Source organism: Zophobas morio, unplaced genomic scaffold (genome assembly GCF_036711695.1).
Source record: "Zophobas morio isolate AGI-343-1 ecotype UQ-CSIRO unplaced genomic scaffold, CSIRO_AGI_Zmor_V1 ptg000024l, whole genome shotgun sequence".
Taxonomy (NCBI): domain Eukaryota; kingdom Metazoa; phylum Arthropoda; class Insecta; order Coleoptera; family Tenebrionidae; genus Zophobas; species Zophobas morio.
Window position 1 is genome coordinate 18,203,046 of NW_026972129.1, and position 23,705 is coordinate 18,226,750.

The following is a 23,705-nucleotide window of genomic DNA, read 5'->3' on the forward strand; positions in this document are numbered from 1 at the left end:
ATTACACAGGCGAGACTTCGGAATGAAATGTGCAAAAATTAATATAACCATTTCTTCTGTTCAAATGATGATACATGTTCCCGGTTATTTTATTGTTTTTATATTGTTTTTTAATATTCGTGTTTTTCTTTATTGACTTCATATTGATAATTTATTATATATTATCTCTGTTCCATGTACGTATCCGACTGCAAAACCGAATGCTTTGAATTCTTGAAAAGGTTTTAAGGTTATTATAAACATGGTAAAAGGTTAACCAAAATTTATGAGATTGTTCATCAAAATTTTAATAATAAAGAAATCCTGTTCGTCTATAAAACAAACTTATTTTAGCTACGAGTATTTGTAAAAAATATATCGCTAAAAAATGTACGTAGGTTTGTCCTGACTGCGATTATGGTTTAAATTTCAAACAATCCTGACATGGAAACTTAAAGCGACTGGACGTATAGCTTTTATTAAACACTTCCTTTCTGGGATCAGTAGTAATCTTAGCTGCTGATAAGTGTTAAACAATGCCTATGTAGTTTTATTACTAACAACGCAAAATATACATTAAAAATATTATAATGAATTTGTAGTAATAATAAAATAGAATGGACATTTTTAATCTACCATGGACTAGAAATAACTACTCAAACCGTGGTGAATTCAAACACATTTTTTTAAATAAATGTCCGGACTTATCTATCACTAATTTTCCAGTAATAATATACATACATATAATAAATAATTTATGGTGTATTTTGATTTTAAAAAAGACATTATTATTTAAATAAATTGTACTACCAATAAATATTTACTGTGGCAGGGGCTTTTAAAATACGTTATTTTGTTACGGTGAGGAGTCAATCTATAATGTTTCATATCGATCTGTTATATTTTTTTGTTTGATTGAATTGTTTTCAGGGGCTTACAAAATAGAGAAAGCTGCAATTTGATGTTTAATACATCTAAATTAATATCATTTTATTATTATGGAAAAAAAAATTATCGAAGATTATTTATTCGGTAAATTTTGAGATGACGTCATCAATTTTTTGGGGGGATAAGTGGATATATTTTGATTAAAAATTTACCGTGCTTACAATAGCTTTAAAACGTCTGTAAGATTTCAAAGCATTCGGTTTTTCAGTTTCTGAAATACATTGACTCATTCATTAATTTTTTGAGTCTCTGTATAAGTAAATCTGAAAAATATTAATGCAAAAATAAATCACAAATATAGAGTCATGATATTTCGCACATTTTAGATAGGATTTATTTGGGAAAAAACTTGAGATGACGTCATCAATTTTTTGGGGTAGAAACAAATATTCCTATTTTGATTAAACATTTATTATGCTTATGACAATTTTAAAACGTCTGCGAGATTTGAACGCATTCGTTTTTGCAGATTTAAAATTAAACTGCAATATGTTATAAAATTTTGTTTTTTTTTCTCCTAAAATCTGGACGTTTCAAGTAAAAACTCAACACGGATTCATAAACAACACGTGTAGGACTATGTTATTTTATACAATTTAAAGTCTATTAACCATATATAATTTTGAGGTGACGTCATCACATTATTGGTGGGGATGATTAGACAAAGTTTGGTTAGTGTTTTACATGATCTACATGAAATTCATAATATACACATAAAATTTAACAACAATCGGTCCAGTAGTTTCGAGGATTATTTGTCTGACAAAAATCGATACAGACGACGGACAGACAGACAGACAAACGGACGGATGGACAAACGGCAACTACGGACCCATTTTTTCGTACTTTATCGAGAAAATTTTAAAGACGGAACTTCACTTGTCTCTGAAGTACAATCAAACAAATCCAGTTTCAAAAAAAATAGATAATAACAGTCACAGTGTTAGAAAAAAGAAATCGCCTTCCCCATGGGCCACTTCTTTTTTCTTTATACGATTCGTTAGCAAAATTTTGAGATGACGTTACCAAATTGTTGGTGGGAGTCGTCAGTTTTATTCCAAGTGTAACACAATTAATCACCCTAACGTGAAATGTGTGCAAACAAATGTCTGTGGCCTTGTATATATTTTTGTAAATATATTAGACCTTTTGACGTTGTGCTATTATCCGAAGCGTTGGCCTGTTGGAATAATGATGAAAGTGGCTTAATGAACTTATTCAGTTCATAATTCAGGGTAAATGTAATTTGAGTGCATCGGTTTGAGCAAAATTAATTACATTTTAAAACAATTAATGAAAGTGGACGCTGCTCATGTATGTGTAACATTATAAATAACTCCCCTCGCAAACATTAACTGTTATATTAAACGTGTGTTTACACGAGACCCTCTGTACTGCGATAAACATAAACTATATGCATGAAACAAAATTACATCATCACAGAAAATTAAATTTCCCAGTGTCAATATCTTAAAAAACATACAAACTCGATGAAAAGTAGTAGCAAACAAAGATTGTTTATCGTGTGTTGTTAAATACAAAGGAAGCGCGAATCTATGAAACTAATTTAGCATAATATGAATATTAAAACTTGAACCAGATGCTGAGGCAATTAAAAGCATATCTAGCAGAATTTAATAAGGTTTAATCTTTATATTCAGTGATTAAGTCTTCATTAGTTTCTCTCACGTTATTACACTACGTTTAGTAGAGAACGAGTATGGTTAAAAACAAGAATATTACGGTACTTAATAAATCTAACTAATTAAACTTCGTTTAACTGACGTTTTGTTAAGTTGCACATTGTCCTCGATGGAGGAGCTCTTCTTCCTACAGTTCCCTAATGAATTTTTAATGATTTATGCAGTTGTGCATTATAGCTATGGCAACTTCATTTGCTAAGCAGCTTTTACGTCTCATTCGAATGAGGCCAGAGCGCTTTGTTAGTTTTATTAACGCAGAGCTTTTATCTTATGACGAAAGGAGCTTATTATGGTTATGTCGCGGTTATTTTCTCAGTCGTAAGATCTAACTTTGTTTTAATATAAGCCACTTCACGTGCTGCTTTATACGTCTGTTCAAATCGTCATTCTGAAAGCTGCACCTGTTCCTAACCTACACAGAACTTCGGGTGATTAGATATGTACCAGGTGCGCAATAACGCCGGAAATAAATACAAAACTATAAGATAAAATAAATAGAAATAAAATAACGTATTAAATTACACATTTAAGGGATTGTAACTGTATTTTATCCTTGTAATTTATCGGAAATGTAAAAAATTAATGCTAGCTTAAAACTTTTTACATTAAATTTAATACGTTCAAGGTATTTGTACAAGGGGCTCTTTAAAAAATTTAATAATTTTTTTTGACACTTGACATGCTAATATTATATAAGGGGGTGACGTCACAAATAAATCACATTTTATAACAATATCAATAACCTGATTTTTCAAATAGTTAAGTATATTTTTTTACTGAAAACTTCGTTTTAACAATCGCATTGATTACATTATTCGTAAGTTTGCAAGTGGATTCCCAAAGCAAGCGGATAACTTTATGACCGACTTGCTGCTATTCGTAAGTTAACTATTACTTGGTTAGTCCTATTCTGGCGTATGGCATCTTTACATAGTGGCCTTTTTACGCAAACCACGTAATTCCATTACAAGGAGTGTAAAGAAAATTTTGTAACTAGTTAATCTCTAAGATGGGATTCAATAAATCTATGTACACGTAAAATTAAAGATTTGTGCTGATTAAATGAAATTTGAACTTTAGTTTGCTTTGAAACTTTAATAATTATGTTGATGGGCAGAATTTTTGGCATTTTCTAATGTTATAATGTCTAATAAATAATAATACCACTGTTAATAAAATTCCATCAGCAGCAAATAATTTAGTTCATTTATTTATTTTTTAATTGTTCTTAGAAGATATTTAACTTAGCTAAATTTAAAACGGTTGTAAGTCCTATAATTGTTTATAACGTGGATAAGTTCTAATCTAGGAAGGCTTTAGAGTAAAAAGTCATGCCGTTGATAACACCAATTTTCAACGTGTTTACTTTTTTAGGTTAAATGTTACTGTTCTGCACGTTAGGAATATTGTGTAAATTTGTCTTATCATCCCCACCACCAATGGAATGACGTTATCTCCAAAATTTACACTAGTATCTTATTTAAATTTCATAAAATAATATACTCCTACACTTGTGGTTTATGAATTCGTTTATCATTTGGAAAAAAATCAAAATTATACATTTTGCAAGGTTATCGTAAGCATGGTATCAAAATTTATCAGTTTATCCCCTCTAACATTGATGACGTCATCTCAAAACTTTGCCGAATAAATCCTATCTAAAATATGCAAAATATTATCACTAAACACTTGTAGTTTATCAATGCACTCATATGTTTAGAATTACTTATACAGGGTGATTTAAAAAAGTTAATTATTGAGACAACCTATTTTATTCATCAAATCAAGAACGGTACACCCCATTTTGTGTTGTTGCTAAAATGTTGACGACGTCATTACAAAATTGTATTATGGAAAAACTCACTTAAAATGTAAGCATAGCATAAGGTCACCAACTTTTTCGTAGGAATAAATAAACAGGTGTTGGTCACTTGCGCGCCACGTTTAGTTTAACCCATGTGGCCGGTTTAAACCCCCAAAAAAGGTATAGGACACTTGATCGCAATAGATACATTTTAGTTCCCATAAGTTTCAGTGACAAAAAATGATTAACCGATCTACTTTTGTAAAAAGTGTTTTGTAGATTTGTAAAAGAATAAAATAATTTCTGAACATACTGTTTTATTTTTGACAAGATGAACCCATTGGTGGTAGAAAATTTAAGAGGAATAAAATTATTTTCAGCTTTCCACTAGGTTTGATAAACTCTTCTAAATTAAAAAAAAGGGTTTAATTAACAAATCAAATAATTTTGACAAAGTCGCTATTCCGTTTTTCAAATCAAAAGCGTACATTCAAATTGGTAGTGATATGAAAAAAATAAAAAATAAATAAAAACTAAAACTTTATTAGGTCTACGTGGTATATTTTTCTGTGGGCGTAACTATACATATTTAATTATTAATACTACGACGAGTGTTGCATAAAGGAATTATTCTCAAACATCAAATTGAGTAAAATTTGACTCGAAGTAAAATTGAGATAAAATTTTTGTATTCGGTGTTTTATTCATAAAATGTCCGAAATTATCCGGCTTTTAAAAAAATCACCACAGAATTTCTCTAGTAAGAAAATTATTTGTAAGTTGGCAACCCTGACTACGACAGGCAGCAACTGTTTATGGTATTAACACTTTAAATTATATACAAATCTTTCTGACTGCTGCGCGCAACTGTCCCCTATGTCTCAAGCAGTTTGCGCGCAACTGACCCATGCATAAACTACTTTTGGAAAGTGCAGTGTAATATTAATAACAAAAAAATTGTATTATACTAACGGAATTTCAGGAAGATGAGATAAGATAAGTCGTAAAATTATAAAATTTGATTTTGGGAAAGTTTAGGGCACTCTAATCGATACGCCACTGGTGATTGTAATCACTCTTAATTATTAGTATAAAAGATTGTTAATCAATTTGGATATTTAACGAAAATCTGAATGCCTAGCGGACAAACTTAAGGTGAGTTCATAAACTACAACTACAGGAGTATATTATTTTATAAAATTTAAAAGGCACTATCACAGTATAAGTGAGGAAGATTAGCTAAATTTTCGTTAGCGTTTTACCATTTACACGATATTCCTTACATATTACATACACGTAAAATTTGGCAACAATCGGTCCTGTAGTTTTGGAGATCATCTGTCTAATAAAAATTGATACAGACAGATGACAGACTGACGGAGACATACTACTAGAAAACATGAAAGTATCTATTTGTCCCATGGACCCTATTACAATACTTCCTCAGCTCACGCTTGGAAAGTAAAAATAGAGTGTATGGAGAAACTCCGTATAAGAAGCTATTATACTTACCATTTTAAATGAGATTAATTTGATGAAATTTTGATATGATGTAATCGAGTTTTTGGAAAGGCTGTACAAATAAATTCGCAATAACAGTAAAGTCCGTAGAAAATTTCATAGCAGTCAGTTTTTTAGTCTACGATAAATTGTAGGAGTAGTTATTAAACATATTATTTTATTTTAAATAAAATTTTACTTTGCCGTATAGGAAAATTTTTAATTTCGTTGGACAATATGTTGTGTATTTAATAGTGTGTTATGTAACAAGTTTTATAAACGCCTCTTTGGTCACGAGTTTACTTAAACACAATCGGAGCGAAGCGATTATTTAAAAAGGAGTGTCCACAGAAGCTTATAAACGTGTTACATACTATGCTTTTTCTACAGCTTCGTTAACACATATTAAATATTGCTCTTTATTTGAACGATGCCAGTTACCGGTTTGAAATGACAACTAGTGACAAGAATAAACTGTTCAAAGGTAGTTCGATTTCAAGTTCTTTTTAGCCAAGCCGTGTTTAATGAACCGGGCACACTCAAAACGTGATTAATGAGCTCGAACGTATCTTCGACCTGTGTTTAATGAGTGCAAAGCCACAGATTATGAAACTATGATTAAAACATCGTTTAGCGCCGTGCATTTACGTTCCTTAAATAAGGGAATAGTATAAATTATTTTTCAATTATTACCTTAATCTTTTATACATGTGAATTTACTATTCCCCCATATTATCGTATTTTAATTGGGTTTTAGAATTTTCTATTCGGTGTTTATGGAAAAAAATAATTACTTTAAATCATTTATGGATTTTTCTGTGTTTTGTTTTCCTCAAAAGTGTGTGTAAGAGTTTAACGCAGTAAATTAAAATGACAATAAAGTAGGAAAAATGAAAGCAATTACTTTCCAAAAATTCTCGTTAATTTACCTGGCGCCTCCACCAAAAGGTAATCGTAAAATCTCACGAAAAGCATGCAAAGAATGTCAAGAAAATTTTCTAACTATGTACTTAATCTTCAAGAATGATTACACGTATTGTATTAGTGGAGTTCGGCTCCAAAACATTGCGAAACGAAACTTGAAGTTTGGTTTGCGTTTAAACATTTTAATAATTATATGGATATTCAGAACTTTCGAAACTTTTTAATTTTAGAACCTCTAGTTTGAATCAGAAGTTGTGATAGAATTGTGTTCTTTTAAAAGGATTACAAATATATCCTATGTTAGTTAAATTTATTTTTTTTCTGCTTAGCTATCGCAATTGGAAAAAAAAATGAAAAGGATTTTTTTTTAATTTTTTAGTTATATTTTTGGAACGTTTTAATAATTAATTCTTTATTTCTCGTCTTTTTCACGTTTTCGTATAGAAAGACAACAAAATACTGTTGATTGCAGAAAAAACGATTTTAATCTTGTAAAAACAAAACGTAATTTTGTGTCACTCACAATTAAGATTTTAAAATGGCGTCTTCTCAAAGTTGAGTTAAACACGAATTTAAATAAAATTAATTAGTGTCTTTAAAACGACAATTACTGGTAAGAAAATGTTCTTTTTAGAATACTTTGGTCCTCAGATGCCCCATTTGATATTTAAGTGAGCAGTAAACATAAAATACGTATATTCGGTAAATTTTAGTGGATTTAGATGGGAGTAAATCCAACGCATCCGTTTTTAATACCGAAGAGCCATAAAACACTCGTAGGGAAATTATAATTCTTATTCGCTTATAGAGCGGGAGAAAAACGCTTTTAAACGCCTATGAGTGTCAAACTGGGTAAAAGCGACCACATTAAGTTGATTGCGCGTTTAATTTAACCAAATAAAATAAATTAGTCGACGTTGGTGTTTGGGGGCGGCGGTCCCAAAACTAATCTGCAGGTTTTGGCTCTTTAGCACTTTTTCTGGACTTCATTACTTAATGACCCTTTAAGGTCCGTGTTCAGGGGCGTAAAGCGAATATTCGCCCTCTGCTTGACCCATGTCGCAGTCACGGGACGCCCCACCAGTGGTAATGGTGCGTCTCTTTCATGGCCTGCTACGATCTCTGGTTGACTGGCTTTGAATACCGCCAACACGAACGGACGTTTTAGGAAAATGCTCTCCTTTTAAACACAAATCCTGATTGCCTCCGCAAGTCATTTCTTCGCTCAGGAACACATTCGAGATACTTTAAACTTTCCACTGTCGTGCAATAAAATGTTTCACAATTTTCTACCGAGCTTAGATCTTTATTAGGCGAGATTTACGAACTAACACGAAACGACTCCATAAACGGTTGCAGCTTCCTCATCAAAATTAAATGGGACTGGGAGTTTTTTGAGATCGCTTGCTTGAAAAGGAACCGCTAACATGAGCTGACACTAAAAGAAGGTATTTTTCAAGTGTTACGTTCTTTAAGCTGGGTGTTCGAGTTCAAACACTAATTTCATTTATCGTTGTATTTTCAATTACGAAAGCTGTTTCAAAACTGTAGTTATTTCACTGAACATAAAGTAGTTCTACTTTAATGTCGGTTTTATTAAATCGTTTTAGGAACCTCTAAAATTATTTGCATGTCTTTTAAAGTTAACGAATACCGTACTTATTTTAAAATGTGTTTTTTAGTTTAAGATGTATTTTATAATTTTTATACTTTAATCAAGAGACAAACAAAGATAGATAAACAGGTGAAGATGGGAAACTTGCATTTTTGGATACTGCGAATTGTGAGACGTCAAGCATACAGAAATTTGCTATTTATCACAATATTTCTCGAAATGAAACAAAATTTTCCATTAGTCTTCCGTTTCCTTTCGTCCGTGTCCGACTGTGTTGATACATAATCTTCGAAACTACTGAAGTGATTGTTGCGAAATTTTATAGGTATTTTACAAATGTCGTGAAATGGTAAAACAGTAATTAAAATTGATTTTATCTTCCCCTTCCAATTATTTGATGATGTCTCAAAATTTTGCATAGTACCTAAATCGTACTTAAATTTTATAAAATTCGTACTTCTGCCTTGTGGTTTATAAATTGGCCTTGAATTTTTACTCGAAATACGTATCTTATTTTATCGTATAGGGGTTATCATAAAAATTAAAATTTGCAAAATCTGACGACAAAACGTATGTTACGAATTGCAGCACAATTTAAAGTGTTGCCTTGCAAGGGCTGATTTTGTCCTGTTACAACACACATTTTGAAAAATTTAGTAGAATGAAATATGAAACTGTATGATTTTGGGAAAGTTTAGAAGCCGAAGCCTCCACTCGATGAATTTTTTTTTGTACAAAAAACAGTTCTGATGAATGTAGAGCAGATAAAGTTTAGGAGATGATACTTATATTTATCTTTTATATCATTTTAAACCTTAAATTAAATTGGAATCGGAGCAATAGTGTTTTAAAATAAAGCGCGTTCTTTGTCTTACGTTGGAAAGGTTAGGTTATTAACAATATTTCTAAAATAATAACGAAATATTTTTTGGTAGCATAACAAGGCCTTGTCGCATACACTTGACTTTGATAAAAAGTTTGGATCAGGAAAAATATTAAGATGAAATAATAACAAAATGGGGTCTAAATAAATTGGATACTGGTTCATTAAAACGCCTAAGCTGGAATCTACACCCACTGGGAGGTCAAAAGTTCACTCTAATGAAAATAAATAAATCATGTGAACATTTAAATGAGAGTTGAGGTTGTATTTACTAAAGTTCGCAGTCTGAAACGCGTGGGTTCGATTGTAAAGAAAGCTATGCTTTTTACATAGTGTTGTTTAGTAATTTTTAACAATTTCAGTTTTTAATTTACTCGAATAAGAAATTATGTACTAGAATAAAATTGATACTGAAAACTTTAAGATGGATATGTCTATCTTGGACAGCTTAAATTTTAATGTTTTCTTACTTTCAAATTTTTCTATAAACTATCGACTAGATCGCTTAAAATCAGTGATACGCAACTTGCGTGAACGAAATTTATCCACTTTTTAGTAGACCTTCCCATTAACCCCCTTTGTCTTCATAATTAAATTCCTCCCCTATAACGCGAAGGAATAATAACGGGTGTGTCAGTTTTTTCCATAATCCTTTCAGCCACAACCAGAATTTAATACTTGCGGGATGATGCTAAAAGCACCGAGAATAAAGCTTTTATAGACATAACGCTGAATATAACTTAATAAAACTGATATCCCAAAAAGTTTTGAAAGAAACTTGGCGTCTCCGTGAGAGCTCATTTCTTTTGTTTCCATTGAAGTCTCGCGCGGACGAAGATGGTTGTTTTGTCCGACCACTGCGTCTTATATCATGAAAGATTTCTTGAAAGCGGAAACTCGGTCTCACTAGTTTCTCGTACTATTATTATTATTTTGTGCCATCGCGTCTAAACAGTTTCTGTGGCGCAGGTTTATTTGTAGAAACTCTAATCTCCTTTCATGTCCATCCCCTTTCGCTAAGACCGACCATATACCTGGGGGCGTACAGGAATTAGTCAAGTAGAGGAAGATCCTGCGAGAAATATATTCGCTAAGCACCCAAAATAAACATTGCCGCGACGCTAGAAATAAACAATAATCGACGAAAATAACTGCAACATTTATTTAATGAGCTAGAAGATGGTTGTTTTCTGCCTCATCAATTTAAATTGATGTATAGTTAATCGAAGATTCGAATAATACAACAGAAGTTTTTTCGATATTTTTTTTTCTAAAATTTTTCTTTTTGTTAAAATATTGTAGTATTGCAGTTACTTCCTAGTAGGCTGTAAAAAATGGATAAGAAAATACGAGCCGTAAAAAAGTATAAAGAAGGAATGGTGACAACTATAATTCGATTGTATAAGTCATAGAAAAGATTTTGTCCGAAAAGTAAACAATATTCATATTATATATATATATATATACGTCAATAATAACTTTTGGCCTCGCGCCAGATTTAGGCAACAAGTAATGGGAGTATATGAAAACCACATCCTAGCCTCAAACCTGTCATATCAGTGTTCAAATTTGTATTTATGGTTGCATCATTTACAACAACCGAATGCTTGACACGTTGTAAAGTAGGTAAATATTTGGAGTTATAGTTTAAACTGTTTTCGAGTAAAAGAAAGAAAAAGTGGTATGAATCAGTTTATTCAGAAACAATTTTTTGGAATTAAAACAGCCACATAGAGGCTGAAGAAATTAAGATAATCAAAGAGAAAAGAAAACAACTTAAAACTAGGAAAGCTTACTTCGTAGTAAGTGCAATTATATTCTATGAACATTTAATACTACTATAAAACACCAAAGTAGATTATTCATATTTCTTATGAAGTTAGAGATTGCAATTATTAACAAAGTTGACAACGTATGGATAAAGTTAAATATATATCTTTTAGTCAAAAGAGGTGTCTGCATAATTTGTTACAGTGTGTTTGCAGGTATATTTGTACAATGCAGCAGCTGCTGCATTCACTATCCAAATGTAATGTATAAATAATGATTTGTCTGGTGTATGGTGCGGTCTTAAAATTAGGTATTTTTACTATATTTCAATTGGATAAATATTTTTACACATATTTGTAAATTCTCGTGCTTTGCCAGTTTTAGACGTTGGAATTTTAATTATTAGCGTATCGTTTTTGTCTTGAATGCCGTCATTATTTTTCAATTTATCCATTCCACATGCTCCTACAACTTCTAATAAAAAATAAACCTAAAACATAATGATTTATAGACAATGTGATTGACCTTGTTTGAGATCACCTTTAACATCATGTACATTTAATCACGGGCTTCTGTTAAAAATTTTGGTAAGTCTTCTCTTGTAAATATATTTGATTTCTTGGCAATGTAACCTATATTTTTTGCTTGAAAACTTGGTGTACTTAGATATATCTATGCTGTTTTTTATTAACAGAGTTGACTTTAACTACGACTATGCAGCCCAAAGTGTTAAAGATTTCACAGAATTTGCTTTTTCAGCGAAATACTCGTATGCAATGAGGTGTTCTCCATATATTTTGCATGGTTGTTTCTGCGCAAAAAAAAAAAAAATTCATACCGCTTTTCATAAACTGTGGCTGAGTTTTTAGGTAATAAATTTGATATATTATCTGCCAGTTTTTGCAAGTTCGGTCGAATGCATGTAAACTGCTTGTTATTATTGCTATCCATCTCTATTTTGCAATTGCTACAGATCTTTCTGCAAGCAAAAATATTAAAAGTGCCGAAAAATAAGAGGTATGCTTCATACTTTCATTTAAAATGGGCATGTAAGCTAATAATCTGTTCTGTAATAATAATAAAAGCTTATTATAGGTTATGTAGATACAAGAAAATTGTTCAAATTCTTCCTTTCCGCATACTCCTACAACTTCGAATAAAAAATATACCTAAAACATTATGTTTTATAGACAATGTGATTGACCTTCTTTGAGATTACCTTTGACATTAGGTACATTAATCACGGGCCTCTGTTAAAAATTTTCGTAAGTTTTCTCTTGTAAATATATTTGATTTCTGGGAAACATAACCTATATTTTTTGCTTGAGAACTTGGTGTACTTAGATTATATCTATGCTGTTTTATATTAACAGAGTTGACTTTAACAACGACTATGTAGCCCAAAATGTTGATTTCACAGAATTTTCTTTTTCAGCGAAATACTCGTATGCAAAATGAGATATTCTCCATATAATGTTTTCCATGGTTGTTTCTGCACCGAACAAAAACTTATTACAGGTTATGTGGATACACATTGTTCGCTGCCATAGAATGTCGCTGCACTTCAAGAAATCCGCTGTTGCCATGCAAGGTTGCGACGTTGCGAGATTACGCGCAAATTTAGTTAATAAATTATATTTATAAAATTAATAAACCGGATGTGTTTCTAATAACTAATAAAAAGGGTTATCAAAGAGTATAGAATTACTGCTAAACCGAAAAACAATTTATAACCTTGTAAAATGTAATTGTGGAGGTAGATAATACTAATATGACAACACCGCATTTAATTTCTGTGCCGATTTTTGAACATAGAAAAAGCACATTACTGCGCGATTTCGAAAAAAGAAACATTACTATTTTTTAGCAGCTTTTAACCTCTCTTTTTATATTTCTCCAAGAAAGGCGTACATGTCAATTTTAAAATACCAGTTTAAGTTGGAGTAAGAAATTTACTTTTATGGTTGTGTGTACAGGCACTTCTACAATTAGCAGTACAAGTTTTTGTTAATCTCTTAAATTATTTTTCTACTTATGGAGCCAATCTGGATATTTGCTTAAGGGTGTGCTTTAAATGTTAGGAATTAATATCTTGGAACGTCATGCATCGTTTCCATACATTTTTGAGCTTCTGTTTTATTTTCTAATCACTTGGAATTTCATTTCCAAAAACAAAAATTGTACTTGAAATGATAGATATGAAGCTCATTATTCCGAAACATGTAATTATAAGATCAAATGTTACTATGCATGAAATGTATTATTTGATATAAAGTAACTTTTGATATCGCATTCTTTAGATTTTTTTCATGGGTACTTTACAGTTAATAGTATCACCATGAAATTGTTTCTTAGATTTGTTTTTCTTTCTTCCGGTATTTGAATCACAATTTGATAATCTTAAAACAACGACAATTAATTTAACTTTAGCTTGAGTTGTGAACCTGAAAGTTGTTTTGTATGAATTTGTGTGACAAAAGTGTACTAAAGATGAAAATAATTACTTATACTCTTTTATAATCATTAATTACATTTGTAGCAATTTTTGGCCTCTCGTATTTTATATTATTTTATCCAAGAAACAAGCGAAATTTGAAAAACCAGTTTAATATTTTAATGGAGCAGTAATTATGAACCCAAATGTTGCTATGGATAAAAACTATTATTTGATTTAAATTAACTTTTGGAATCACAGTCTTTGGATTTTTTTCGTAGATACTCCACAGTAAACAACATAATTATAAATCTGTCCCTTTGATTTATTGATTTCTCAATCCGCCGATATTTGAAAGACGATTTGGTATTCTTAAAACAAGGGTTACTAATTTAATGTCCCCTTGGACTGTGAGCCTGAAAGTTGTTTTGTATGAATCCATATGGGGTCAAAGTGTACTAAAGATGAAAAGAATGACTTCGTTTATAGCAACTTTTGGCCTCTCGTGTTTAATATTTCTCCAAGAATGTTTTTAATTTTGTAAGATATTGGGCCAATAAAACATACACAGACAACATTATTTGCAATTCTTCCAACCACCTATGGATTCATAAAATATCAACTTTTGCATCTTTAATTGAAATATTGTTCAATTCTAATCTAAACCATGAAAACTATAATAAAGAACTTCAGTCCATAAAACAAATTGCAATAAATAATGACTTTAAAGTAAAATTAATCCACAATCTAATTGACAAAATAAGATACAAAATTAAAAAAAAACAATGTTGCTCGTTGTTCAAAACGGACCATGATACTAAGGAAGACATAGGTAGATATTATTTTCTGGATTTTATTGAAACATTATCTTACAAAATTAAAAACATACTAAATAGAGTGAATAAAAATGTTAATATTTGATTTATAAAAATTAATTCAACCAGAAATCAGTTACTGAACAACAAAGATAAAATTACTTAACTAGATAAAGCCGGAGTCTATCAATTACAATTTGAATGTTGAGATTGTGCCTTAAATTTTACGAATCCATATCGTGAAATAATACACCTCATGAATTTCACCGGCTTGTGTTGAAATTTCGGGTTTCCAATTTTAAATTTATTAATCTAGTACTTCGTTCCAAAAACAAAATTGTGCCCGGAATGATGGGTTAATTACCTGTTTTCACATATACGAAGCGCACGAGTCCGAAAGTTACCTAACATGCAATTATGAGGCTAAATGTTGCTATGGATGAAAACTATTATTTGACTTAAAGTAACTTTTGGCATCACAGTCTTTAGATCTTTTTTCATAGGTATTTTACACTTAACAACATCATTATGAATTTATTTCTTAGATTTATTTCTCAATCCACCAATATTTGTCTTAACCTCATAGAAAATGTTTCGTCTTATGGAAAAAATCTGAATCTTTACACTTGGGGGTGTGCCTGAATATATAGCACCGAATATTGCCTCACATGAATTTTACTGCCTCGATTTGACCAAATTTTGGGTTTCCGATTTTAGATTTAATCATGTTCCTAGTACTTTAAGATATGTTAGCACATGAGTCCGAAATTATGAGGCCAAAAGTTTCTATGGATGAAAGCCATTATTTGATTTAAAGTAACTTTTGGCATCACAATCTTTAGATTTTTTTAATAGTTACTTCACAATTAATAACACAATTATGACTTTTTCTTTTAGGTTTATTTCTCTTATCTGTTATTAAAATAACTGCTATTAAGTTAATTTTAGCTTGGGTTGTAAGTTTGAAAGTTGTTTTCTACGATTCTGTGAGGCCAAAGTCTACAAAAGAAGAAAGTAATTTTAGGTTAGATGGTTAAACATTCAGCCAATTATTTGTTTTTATTTATACTACTTAAAAAATTTAAATTATCACTTTAACTTTGAATAAAAAAATATTTTTATGAATGAGTCTACAGATACTTCTACCATTCACAGTCTAATTTTGTCTTAACTTCATACAAAATGTTTCGTATTATTGAAAAAATCTGAATCTTTACACTTGGGGGTGTGCCTGATTATATAGCACCGAATATTGATTCACATGAATTTTACTGCCTCGATTTGTCCAAATTTTGGGTCCCCGATTTTAGATTTATTCATGTACCTTGTACTTTACTGTATGTTAGCACATGAGTCCGAAAGTTATTCGTCATTTAATTATGAGGCCAAAAGTTTCTATGGATGAATGCCATTATTTGATTTAAAGTAACTTTTGGCATCACAATCATTAGATTTTTTTAATAGTTACTTCACAATTAATAACACAATTATGACTTTTTCTTGTAGGTTTATTTCTCTTATTTGTCATTAAAATAACTGCTATTAAATTAATTTTAGCTTGGGTTGTAAGTTTGGAAGTTGTTCTCTACGATTCTGTGAGGCCAAAGTCTACAAAAGATGAAAATAATTTTAGGTTAGATAGTTCAACATTCAGCCAATTATTTATTTTTATTTATACTATTTTCGTGTGGTATAGCAAGAATAATGGTCAAAAATCAAGTATTTTAGGATCAAAAAACGGCACATCATTTTCCAGATAATATTAACACTAATAAGTCTAAAAATCTAACCAAATATTGACTTTTTTAAAGTGTTATAAGTTTACTGACGAGGTGGCTGAGAAAGGGGATGAACCCTGAAACTGCTATCACCAAAATAGTATAAATAAAAATAAATAATTGGTTGATTGCAGAACTACATAACCCAACTTTATACCCACGCTAATATGGAAACACACATATCAAAATAATTAGCTCATTTATAGCAACTTTCGAACTCTCGTATTTTATATTTGTCTAATAAGTAGCAAGTACTTAAAAAATATAAATTATCACTTTAACTCTAAATAAAAAAATATTTTTATGAATGCGTCTACAGATTCTTCTACCATTCACAGTCTAATTTTGTCTTAACTTCATTCAAAATGTTTCGTATTATGGAAAAAATCTGAATATTTACACTTGGCGGTGTGCCTGAATATATAGCATCGAATATTGATTCACATGAATTTTACTACCTCGATTTGACCAAATTTTGGGTTTCCGATTTTAGATTTATTCATGTACCTTGTACTTTAATGTATGTTAGCACATGAGTCCGAAAGTTATTCGTCATGTAATTATGAGGCCAAAAGTTTCTATGGATGAAAGCCATTATTTGATTTAAAGTAACTTTTGGCATCACAATCTTTAGATTTTTTTTAATAGTTACTTCACAATTAATAATACAATTATGACTTTTTCTCGTAGGTTTATTTCTCTTATTTGTTATTAAAATAACTGCTGTTAAATTAATTTCAGCTTGGGTTGTAAGTTTGAAAGTTGTTTTCTACGAGTCTGTGAGGCCAAAGTCTACAAAAGATGAAAATAATTTTAGGTTAGATAGTTCAACACTCTGCCAATTATTTATTTTTATTTATACTATTTACATGTGGTAAGTATAGCAAGAATAATGGTCAACAATCAAGTATTTTAGGCTCAAAAAACGGCAGATCAAATTCCTGATAATATTAACACTAATAAGTCTAAAAATTTAACCAAATATTGACTTTTTTAAAGTGTTATAGGTTTACTGACGAGGTGGCTGAGGAAGGGGATGAACCCTGAAACTGGTATCACCAAAATAGTATAAATAAAAATAAATAATTGGTTGATTGCAGAACTACATAACCCAACTTTATACCCACGCTAATATGGAAACAAACATATCAAAATAATTGGCTCATTAATAGCAACTTTGGACCTGTCGTCCTTTATATTTGGCTAAGTAGCAAGTATTTAAAAAATGTAAATTATCACTTTAACTTTGAATAAAAAATATTTTTATGAATGCGTCTACAGATACTTCTACCATTCACAGTCTAATTTTGTTTTAACTTCATACAAAATGTTTCGTATTATGGAAAAAATCTGAATCTATACACTTGGGGGTGTGCCTGAATATATAGCACCGAATATTGATTCACATGAATTTTACTGCCTCGATTTGACCAAATTTTGGGTTTCCGATTTTAGATTTATTTATGTACCTTGTACTTTAATGTATGTTAGCACATGAGTCCGAAAGTTATTCGTCATGTAATTATGAGGCCAAAAGTTTCTATGGATGAAAGCCATTATTTGATTTAAAGTAACTTTTGGCATCACAATCTTTAGATTTTTTTAATAGTTACTTCATAATTACTAACACAATTTTGACTTTTTCTTGTAGGTTTATTTCTCTTATTTGTTATTAAAATAACTGCGATTAAGTTAATTTTAGCTTGGGTTGTAAGTTTGAAAGTTGTTCTCTACGATTCTGTGAGGCCAAAGTCTACAAAAGATGAAAATAATTTTAGGTTAGATAGTTCAACATTCAGCCAATTATTTATTTTTATTTATACTATTTTCGTGTGGTATAGCAAGAATAATGGTCAAAAATCAAGTATTTTAGGATCAGAAAACGGCACATCAATCTCCAGATAATATTAACACTAATAAGTCTAAAAATCTAACCAAATATTGACATTTTTAATGTGTTATAAGTCTACTGACGAGGTGGCTGAAAAAGGGGATGAACCCTGAAACTGGTATCACCAAAATAGTATAAATAAAAATAAATAATTGGTTGATTGCAGAACTACCTAACCCAACTTTATACCCACGCTAATATGGAAACACACATATCAAAATAATTAGCTCATTTATAGCAACTCTCGAACTCTCGTATTTTATATTTGTCTAAGTAGCAAGTACTTAAAAAATTTAAATTATCACTTTAACTTTGAATAAAAAAATATTTTTATGAATGCGTCTACAGATTCTTCTACCATTCACAGTCTAATTTTGTCTTAACTTCATACAAAATGTTTCGTATTATGGAAAAAATCTGAATATTTACACTTGGGGGTGTGCCTGAATATATAGCACCGAATATTGATTCAGATGAATTTTACTACCTCGATTTGACCAAATTTTGGGTTTCCGATTTTAGATTTATTCATGTACCTTGTACTTTAATGTATGTTAGCACATGAGTCCGAAAGTTATTCGTCATGTAATTATGAGGCCAAAAGTTTCTATGGATGAAAGCCATTATTTGATTTAAAGTAACTTTTGGCATCATAATCTTTAGATTTTTTTTAATAGTTACTTCACAATTAATAATACAATTATGACTTTTTCTCGTAGGTTTATTTCTCTTATTTGTTATTAAAATAACTGCTGTTAAATTAATTTCAGCTTGGGTTGTAAGTTTGAAAGTTGTTTTCTACGAGTCTGTGAGGCCAAAGTCTACAAAAGATGAAAATAATTTTAGGTTAGATAGTTCAACACTCTGCCAATTATTTATTTTTATTTATACTATTTACATGTGGTATAGCAAGAATAATGGTCAACAATCAAGTATTTTAGGCTCAAAAAACGGCAGATCAAATTCCTGATAATATTAACACTAATAAGTCTAAAAATTTAACCAAATATTGACTTTTTTAAAGTGTTATAGGTTTACTGACGAGGTGGCTGAGGAAGGGGATGAACCCTGAAACTGGTATCACCAAAAGTAGTATAAATAAAAATAAATAATTGGTTGATTGCAGAACTCTACCTAACCCAAATTTATACCCACGCTAATATGGAAACAAACATGTCAAAATAATTAGTTCATTTATAGCAACTTTGGACCTGTCGTCCTTTATATTTGGCTAAGTAGCAAGTATTTAAAAAAATTTAAATTATCTCTTTAACTTTGAATAAAAAATATTTTTATGAATGCGTCTACAGATACTTCTACCATTCACAGTCGTAATTTTGTTTTAACTTCATACAAAATGTTTGGTTTTATGGAAAAAATCTGAATCTTTACACTTGGGGGTGTGCCTGAATATATAGCACCGAATATTGATTCACATGAATTTTACTGCCTCGATTTGACCAAATTTTGGGTTTCCGATTTTAGATTTATTCATGTACCTTGTACTTTAATGTATGTTAGCACATGAGTCCGAAAGTTATTCGTCATGTAATTATGAGGCCAAAAGTTTCTATGGATGAAAGCCATTATTTGATTTAAAGTAACTTTTGGCATCACAATCTTTAGATTTTTTTAATAGTTACTTCATAATTAATAACACAATTATGACTTTTTCTTGTAGGTTTATTTCTCTTATTTGTTATTAAAATAACTGCGATTAAGTTAATTTTAGCTTGGGTTGTAAGTTTCAAAGTTGTTCTCTACGATTCTGTGAGGCCAAAGTCTACAAAAGATGAAAATAATTTTAGGTTAGATAGTTCAACATTCAGCCAATTATTTATTTTTATTTATACTATTTTCGTGTGGTATAGCAAGAATAATGGTCAAAAATCAAGTATTTTATGATCAAAAAACGGCACATCAATTTCCAGATAATATTAACACTAATAAGTCTAAAAATTTAACCAAATATTGACTTTTTTAAAGTGTTATAGGTTTACTGACGAGGTGGCTGAGGAAGGGGATGAACCCTGAAACTGGTATCACCAAAATAGTATAAATAAAAATAAATAATTGGTTGATTGCAGAACTACATAACCCAACTTTATACCCACGCTAATATGGAAACAAACATATCAAAATAATTGGCTCATTAATAGCAACTTTGGACCTGTCGTCCTTTATATTTGGCTAAGTAGCAAGTATTTAAAAAATGTAAATTATCACTTTAACTTTGAATAAAAAATATTTTTATGAATGCGTCTACAGATACTTCTACCATTCACAGTCTAATTTTGTTTTAACTTCATACAAAATGTTTCGTATTATGGAAAAAATCTGAATCTATACACTTGGGGGTGTGCCTGAATATATAGCACCGAATATTGATTCACATGAATTTTACTGCCTCGATTTGACCAAATTTTGGGTTTCCGATTTTAGATTTATTTATGTACCTTGTACTTTAATGTATGTTAGCACATGAGTCCGAAAGTTATTCGTCATGTAATTATGAGGCCAAAAGTTTCTATGGATGAAAGCCATTATTTGATTTAAAGTAACTTTTGGCATCACAATCTTTAGATTTTTTTAATAGTTACTTCATAATTACTAACACAATTTTGACTTTTTCTTGTAGGTTTATTTCTCTTATTTGTTATTAAAATAACTGCGATTAAGTTAATTTTAGCTTGGGTTGTAAGTTTGAAAGTTGTTCTCTACGATTCTGTGAGGCCAAAGTCTACAAAAGATGAAAATAATTTTAGGTTAGATAGTTCAACATTCAGCCAATTATTTATTTTTATTTATACTATTTTCGTGTGGTATAGCAAGAATAATGGTCAAAAATCAAGTATTTTAGGATCAGAAAACGGCACATCAATCTCCAGATAATATTAACACTAATAAGTCTAAAAATCTAACCAAATATTGACATTTTTAATGTGTTATAAGTCTACTGACGAGGTGGCTGAAAAAGGGGATGAACCCTGAAACTGGTATCACCAAAATAGTATAAATAAAAATAAATAATTGGTTGATTGCAGAACTACCTAACCCAACTTTATACCCACGCTAATATGGAAACACACATATCAAAATAATTAGCTCATTTATAGCAACTCTCGAACTCTCGTATTTTATATTTGTCTAAGTAGCAAGTACTTAAAAAATTTAAATTATCACTTTAACTTTGAACAAAAAAATATTTTTATGAATGCGTCTACAGATTCTTCTACCATTCACAGTCTAATTTTGTCTTAACTTCATACAAAATGTTTCGTATTATGGAAAAAATCTGAATATTTACACTTGGGGGTGTGCCTGAATATATAGCACCGAATATTGATTCAGATGAATTTTACTACCTCGATTTGACCAAATTTTGGGTTTCCGATTTTAGATTTATTCATGTACCTTGTACTTTAATGTATGTTAGCACATGAGTCCGAAAGTTATTCGTCATGTAATTATGAGGCCAACAGTTTCTATGGATGAAAGCCATTATTTGATTTAAAGTAACTTTTGGCATCATAATCTTTAGATTTTTTTTAATAGTTACTTCACAATTAATAATACAATTATGACTTTTTCTCGTAGGTTTATTTCTCTTATTTGTTATTAAAATAACTGCTGTTAAATTAATTTCAGCTTGGGTTGTAAGTTTGAAAGTTGTTTTCTACGAGTCTGTGAGGCCAAAGTCTACAAAAGATGAAAATAATTTTAGGTTAGATAGTTCAACACTCTGCCAATTATTTATTTTTATTTATACTATTTACATGTGGTATAGCAAGAATAATGGTCAACAATCAAGTATTTTAGGCTCAAAAAACGGCAGATCAAATTCCTGATAATATTAACACTAATAAGTCTAAAAATTTAACCAAATATTGACTTTTTTAAAGTGTTATAGGTTTACTGACGAGGTGGCTGAGGAAGGGGATGAACCCTGAAACTGGTATCACCAAAAGTAGTATAAATAAAAATAAATAATTGGTTGATTGCAGAACTCTACCTAACCCAAATTTATACCCACGCTAATATGGAAACAAACATGTCAAAATAATTAGTTCATTTATAGCAACTTTGGACCTGTCGTCCTTTATATTTGGCTAAGTAGCAAGTATTTAAAAAAATTTAAATTATCTCTTTAACTTTGAATAAAAAATATTTTTATGAATGCGTCTACAGATACTTCTACCATTCACAGTCGTAATTTTGTTTTAACTTCATACAAAATGTTTGGTTTTATGGAAAAAATCTGAATCTTTACACTTGGGGGTGTGCCTGAATATATAGCACCGAATATTGATTCACATGAATTTTACTGCCTCGATTTGACCAAATTTTGGGTTTCCGATTTTAGATTTATTCATGTACCTTGTACTTTAATGTATGTTAGCACATGAGTCCGAAAGTTATTCGTCATGTAATTATGAGGCCAAAAGTTTCTATGGATGAAAGCCATTATTTGATTTAAAGTAACTTTTGGCATCACAATCTTTAGATTTTTTTAATAGTTACTTCATAATTAATAACACAATTATGACTTTTTCTTGTAGGTTTATTTCTCTTATTTGTTATTAAAATAACTGCGATTAAGTTAATTTTAGCTTGGGTTGTAAGTTTCAAAGTTGTTCTCTACGATTCTGTGAGGCCAAAGTCTACAAAAGATGAAAATAATTTTAGGTTAGATAGTTCAACATTCAGCCAATTATTTATTTTTATTTATACTATTTTCGTGTGGTATAGCAAGAATAATGGTCAAAAATCAAGTATTTTATGATCAAAAAACGGCACATCAATTTCCAGATAATATTAACACTAATAAGTCTAAAAATTTAACCAAATATTGACTTTTTTAAAGTGTTATAGGTTTACTGACGAGGTGGCTGAGGAAGGGGATGAACCCTGAAACTGGTATCACCAAAATAGTATAAATAAAAATAAATAATTGGTTGATTGCAGAACTACATAACCCAACTTTATACCCACGCTAATATGGAAACAAACATATCAAAATAATTGGCTCATTAATAGCAACTTTGGACCTGTCGTCCTTTATATTTGGCTAAGTAGCAAGTATTTAAAAAATGTAAATTATCACTTTAACTTTGAATAAAAAATATTTTTATGAATGCGTCTACAGATACTTCTACCATTCACAGTCTAATTTTGTTTTAACTTCATACAAAATGTTTCGTATTATGGAAAAAATCTGAATCTATACACTTGGGGGTGTGCCTGAATATATAGCACCGAATATTGATTCACATGAATTTTACTGCCTCGATTTGACCAAATTTTGGGTTTCCGATTTTAGATTTATTTATGTACCTTGTACTTTAATGTATGTTAGCACATGAGTCCGAAAGTTATTCGTCATGTAATTATGAGGCCAAAAGTTTCTATGGATGAAAGCCATTATTTGATTTAAAGTAACTTTTGGCATCACAATCTTTAGATTTTTTTAATAGTTACTTCATAATTACTAACACAATTTTGACTTTTTCTTGTAGGTTTATTTCTCTTATTTGTTATTAAAATAACTGCGATTAAGTTAATTTTAGCTTGGGTTGTAAGTTTGAAAGTTGTTCTCTACGATTCTGTGAGGCCAAAGTCTACAAAAGATGAAAATAATTTTAGGTTAGATAGTTCAACATT

The 23,705-nt window shown here is 30.2% G+C and overlaps 1 long non-coding RNA gene across 1 annotated transcript; it reads right to left on the bottom strand.

Annotated features, from left to right (window-relative positions):
* Positions 1-11,035: 11,035 nt before the first annotated feature.
* On the bottom strand, positions 11,036-13,194 carry LOC135135359 (uncharacterized). Its single transcript, XR_010281514.1, has 4 exons — positions 12,346-13,194; positions 12,157-12,295; positions 11,667-12,105; positions 11,036-11,616 (listed from the first exon to the last, which is right to left on the bottom strand). It is a non-coding gene; the product is annotated as an uncharacterized LOC135135359 (long non-coding RNA).
* Positions 13,195-23,705: the final 10,511 nt, after the last annotated feature.